This window comes from Lycium ferocissimum, chromosome 7, assembly GCF_029784015.1.
Source record: "Lycium ferocissimum isolate CSIRO_LF1 chromosome 7, AGI_CSIRO_Lferr_CH_V1, whole genome shotgun sequence".
In the NCBI taxonomy this organism is placed as follows: domain Eukaryota; kingdom Viridiplantae; phylum Streptophyta; class Magnoliopsida; order Solanales; family Solanaceae; genus Lycium; species Lycium ferocissimum.
In genome coordinates, this window is record NC_081348.1 from 31,167,374 (window position 1) to 31,173,658 (window position 6,285).

A 6,285-nucleotide genomic window follows, 5' to 3' on the forward strand; every position below is an offset into this window, starting at 1 on the left:
TCCTTAATCCAGCCATTAAAGGGGGGGAAAAAACAAAAAGTATAGTTTGTCCCTGTAATTTCTTGCGAGTTGATTGAAGTCAGAGACATTCTTGTTAAATAAGTAAGGCTAAACCAGCCGTCAACTTGAAGCTATGAGCAGAACAGGTATTTGAATAGTCTTCGAGGAAATTACTTAGCAATTAAGATTTCAAGGGAGGAAAAGTATGAATAATCAAGTTCTAACTAATATCTCTTTGAACTATTCTTCTCCTAATCAAAGATCTGACTTTCCCCTAGGAATTTTCACAAATTAATAAAAAATTATTTAGCCTAGACGAACGCCATGCATGATGCATCAATTACTTTCATTTTTTTCCTTTTTTCTTCAGTTAACTAGTTTTTTTTGTTTTTTTTATGAAGAAACAGAGATTTTATTGATAAATATTGTGAGTACAATTCTGTCTATTCCCTTGATTCTTTTCTGTCTACTCCTTTGATTCTTCTCTCTGATTTTCTCTCTGTAATTCGAGGGCCGTTAATGGTGTGTTTCTCGAAATTTCGACCTCCTTTTGCTAAAAAAAACAAAAGAACATTTTAAAATATCGCATGAGCCGTGAGGGATAACGTACTATACGCACAAAGTGGTCTTTCTTTGTTCTACCAAGCCCGATACCAGAACAGAAAAAAAAAATATTGCAGCTGTATGTTACATCACAAGATAGAAAATAAAAGTCAAATACCTTCATTAAACGTCCTGAAAAACTTACGTCCGCAGTTGCACAAAATCAATGAATGCAACGTATGCCTAATTTATACAAACTTTTACTTACTTACCCGTGATTAAACGATTTATATCCTCATTTTAAGGTTAAATGCTCAATTGATACAAACAACCTGTGCAAATATCATTATTTCCCTCGCCATTTAAACACCAACACAAGATAACAACCACCCCTGCCCCTCGAGAAAAAAGAGCCGCGTAAATTTTAGTCGTCGTTTTATAAAGTAATCCTAGAATATCAGAATCAAAGGCAGCATGAAATGTTCAAAGAAACAAGGAAGAAACTAATTTTCTCATGCATTTGTTACTTACCGTGATCTTTTGCTAGCAAATAGATTGAGAAATACTCTTTTTTAATGTTTCTTCTTCTTCTTTGATAAGTAACACTGCTTTAATGTGTCTTATACAACAGAAGAAAAAAAAAAAAAAAAAACACTGGAATCATCATATAACAATACTCTCATCTCTTTGCATCACAAACTACAATGGCCATCGAGAGAAGAACAAGGAAAGCTTCGGACCATAACCATCTTATGCACATAGACCCGTTTCCCAGTAGCTGAGACATCGTACATATCACAAGAAACTCCCATTTGAAATGCACCATAAAACACAGGATGCAACTGTTATTGACGTGGACTGCAACATCCTACATGACGATTAGCATAAAGGGGGGCAATGATTGAGATGCCAATAACATCTGATAGGAAATCCTTTTCGGTGCTGCAGCTCCTTCTCCGCAGCTAATGAATCCATAAATAACACTTGCAAGCAATAAATTAGGGAACAAGAGTGCATTTATATTTGACAACAAAGCAGCACTGCCACTCAAACGGGAACAGCCACAGACCCACTGTTGACAAAGGAAAAGAACGGTTATCTTGAAGGAAAATTCCCACAACAAATTCTCCTTTAAGAGGTTGTGCATTGACTTCTCTCTATTCATCGCTAACTCTTTTTCCTCTAGTCCCTTTTAACAAGGAGTCATCCAATGATAATTTCTCCTCTCTCTTGCTCCAACTCTATCTAGGTGTATAAAACAACAAATAACTTATCGAACTTTAAGCATTGTCAATAACAATTTAAGAAGCAAAAATGAAGAGGCAAAAGAACTACTTTCAAAGTTAACAAAGGCCAGGATCTTACTGTTTGCTTGAGAGAGCTCAAAATGCTATCAAACTGCAAGCTCAATCATTACTCGATCTGAGACCTTAAAGGTTGAATAGCCCAGGAAGGTAGAGGTGCCTGAAGTAGTATTGGTTCCCCAGTAATAGGATGCTCAAAAGATAGACTTTCCGCATGAAGTTCATGACCATCATATATGCTGCCCTTCCACTCATAGACACCTTCATATCTTACATCTCCTCGTATAGGAATTCCAAGATACTGGCAATGCAAGCGAATTTGGTGTGTTCTTCCGCTCCGAGGGCTCGCCCTGACCAAAATCTCATCTTTCTTCAAGTCACAACCAATGACTGATTTCTCTTGAACTATGACCACAGCTTCATCTTTTTGCAAGTCAGAAACCACCTTAGAACACCCAAGACCATTCACTGATAATACTTCAAAAGAGGTCTCCATGTCTCTAACGACTGATCCACCTGGCAGTTTTCTGCCCGCATCTGATGCAGCATAAACACGCCAAGCTCCATTTTGACCGTCCATGACCCGATTTTACAGTTATTTTTTCCATTTTGAGCAAGCCCAACACAGAAAGCCAGGTATGTTTTCCGTACCTTATGGTCTGTAAATGCTTTTACAAACTTAGCTGCTACTTTGTGTAACTTAGTAATCAACATCACACCACTTGTATCACGATCAAGTCTATTAGCTAAATGAAGCTCGGAAACATTAGCCCCTGAAGATATTGCAAGTGGAGGTGAACATATAAGGAAACCTCACAAGTATCCAAGTGATATTTTTTTTTTTTATTTGTCTTAATGTATTTCTCAGCTTAAACATAAGATGATTAAAATGTCTTAACAATAGAAAAAACATGAGATGATTAAAATGCGTGTTCACAGAACAACTTCCAGACATCCATTAAGTCCTAGATGGACCATGAGCTTCATTCCTCTTCTTCTCGAACTCCATCATTAGGCACGTAAAAACCTCTACCAGATTATACATTGTTAACAAACAAAGAAGAGTTGGACCTATCAAGCAAGGGTAAATCCATCCACAAATATATATTAATTTATACTATGACCTTTAAGTACCTCCCAATGTAGGGGTAAGGTCGGTGTACACTCTACCATCCCCAAACCCCACTTTGTGGGATTTCACAGGGTATGTTGTTGTTTGTATGACCTTTAAGCAACAAAGAAAAGAGTTTATCTATGGGATGAGCAGGAATATCCATGACAAAAGCCTAGACATTAATCACTAAACTGCAAATTCTTTTGTTCAACCAAATGTTATCTATGAGTAATTTTTCTCCACTTCCAACTACAAATATTACTCACAGCGTACAAAAGATGAAAGATTTTTGGTGGAGGCATCTAACATTTTATTTTTATTTAGCTTTTATGCATTCAAGATGTAAATATTTACTACATAAACTATCAATAGTAGCATAAGTTTGTTACCTAAAACTAAATAACTCGCTACAACCGATTAAACAGCATTAATAGTGTAAAAAATGTCAGTGTATGGTTGAATCACTGCGATGAGTATGGACATCAATTGCAAAGCCTCACAGCAGATATACAAAGATATGAATCACTAAAGTATAATTTTTTGTTAAAATCCACAAGTTATAAGTCAGTTACTTCCAACTATTGTCACTCACAGTGTAAAAAAGTTGAAAGAAATCTCACCAGTGTCATTGAGTAAATCAGGTAGTGCAGACAAAACATTCTCACAGTAAATTCCTTGAGGTTTATTAACAGCAATGAGCCATTCATCTTCGAAGATAACATGGGTTCTGGAAAGAGTAAAAAGAGAGGATTTAGAAGAAGCAGTTAATGCTCTATTCGGTTCTATGTCCTTAGATAAGTCGGGCAATGGTGGAGATAATGGAATTGGGTAATCTGTGGTTAACGCTGTGGGAGAATCAAAGTAACTTTGGCTTGCCATGGAAATGAATCGATGGTGTTGGAAGATTTTGCAAGAAGAAACGAAGAAATTTATCAAAGGGATTTGGACCTTCGCCCCTAACATTTACCAATAAATATTGCCCTAAACTTTTCAGTTGAAATTAAAAATGGGCTCCAGCCTGCGGGTGTGAAGGAAAGAAAAAGAAAAAACAATTGGATATGAAGGTACTGTAATTTGAAAATCTTGAACATAACAAAGATAATACTCCGTATGATATTTTATACTTATAAAAAAATAATATCACTAATTTATACAGAAATTTGTACAAAATTATTTTTTAAACTAAAAATTTATCCTCGTATTTCCACAGATTAAGAGAAACTATTCTCACGTAGAATGAAACAGAGGAAGTAGAACACTATATTATTTATTGAGCAAAATTAATACTCTCTCTGTGACAACATTCTTATATAATTTCACTATAACAGTCAAATATTTCTTTAGACCGATTTTTGATGTAATATTTTTTTTTTATAACCGTTTCTTTATCTATACGATTTCGTAAAATCACCCTTTATAACCTCTATCTTCTATTTTTATAAAAGAATTAACCATCCTTTGTAAAAAAATCACCCTTTATAACCTCTATCTTCTATTTTGGAATATATATATATATATATATATATATATATATATATATATATAATCTAAAAGATTACCTTTTTTTTAAATAATAGGTCTAGAGATTTTGATCAAACATTTTGTCACACCAATTTTAATTTCAACCGTTATAGAAAGGTGTGATGGGTAATAAATCCGACCCTAATTTGCATGTGCCGAAGCTGAAACCATTTGATTATGATCCATCAAATACTCATAACCTCGCCGACTTTCAAATCATGACGCGAACATATACAACAACAAAAATTTATCGAAGAATAGTATGCGTTAGCTTTTCTCTCAAATCAAACAAAATCTTACAACATAGGAAACTTATAACGCAACGCATAATAATATCAAGGAAACATAAAAATGAACATCAATTACATAGCCATTTACAATAATATGTTCATACCAACATCTAATACCCACCCCCCCCCCCCCCTCCCCCAACCCCCCTTTACCAAACCCCCATCATGGAACTATCGTAAAGTCTCTCAAACATAATTTAACGTGAGTCCATGATATCATAATACTTGGACAAGCACTCGTGCTATAAGACCATTCTTTAATATAAGCAAAAAGAGCAACCGGAGCTCGCCCCATCCCGCGAAAAACATCTCCCTACTAATATCTCATTCTCATCAATTATATTCGAAAATGGGGTCATATCACGCGGCGTAACGAGACGCATAAAATAATAAAACATATCGAAGGCTCAACTCAAGCATTCACTTTCTTGTTTACCTTCCCTTTTTAATAGTGTCAATTTAGTATGTAAAGCATGAAATATAATAAGCGGGATTATACCGAGATAAAGAGTACGAAAGACCATAAAAACTTGCTGTCTTAAAAAAAAACATATATATGCGTGTCATTTCCATAAAATCATCATGACTTTATATAACGGCCCCCGCCCTCTTCGCGAGGGACGCGGTACAACAACAAAAATGAAATCATCGTATACATAAACATATACACACATATAGCCATATAGCCATTTACATGACCCCTCTGTACCGAGGGACGCGGTAGTAAAATCATATCATAATACGCATGTACATATAACGTGCCAATCCCGCGTAACATCCCCACATGGAGGGACGCGGTCAAAGAGTGGTATATATAAAGCATGAAATATATAAGCTGGATTATACCATCCCGGCTTTTAAAAAAAAAAAAACACATGCGTGTCATTTCCATAAAATCATCATATCAAATAACGTGAAATCATCGTATACATAAACATATACACATATCAGGCTCCCGGCCCTAGCGAGGGGACGCGGTAAATATACGTGCCCCCGCCTTCCATGGGGACGCGGTGAACAATGCCACCTCCCCCATATCATCATATCAAATAACGTGCGACGAGAATACATGCCGTGCCCCCGGCCGGACGCGTGAACAATGCAGAGAAAGTGGCTACGGCTACACGCAGCGGAAAGCATAGCTGAGAAACCATGCATAAACCATTCCAGACTCAATGTAGGAAGACATTAACCGATTAATCATATTCCTTAATATATATATATCATATAACGTAAGCATATTAAGGCATCTTGAAAATCAGGCACAAATATTATAGCAAATAACTTTCTGATATTACTGAAAACATATCATGAGCATATTAAAATATCAGAGAGGATCATAGTCATATATTGATTCAATTCGGGCCCTTCTCGAAAGTTACGGACCTTACATATTATGGAATCACATACGAACATATCGAAGCAATCCGAGTCTTTCTATGAAAGATACTCTTTATGTCAGTGAGTCATTTTTGAGTCATTTAAAAACATCACTTTTTTGGAAAACTGAATT

General features: G+C 35.7%; 1 pseudogene; it reads right to left on the reverse strand.

Annotated features, from left to right (window-relative positions):
- Positions 1-1,106: 1,106 nt before the first annotated feature.
- On the reverse strand, positions 1,107-4,014 carry LOC132064354 (RNA pseudouridine synthase 1-like; annotated as a pseudogene).
- Between the last annotated feature and the right edge of the window lie 2,271 nt (positions 4,015-6,285).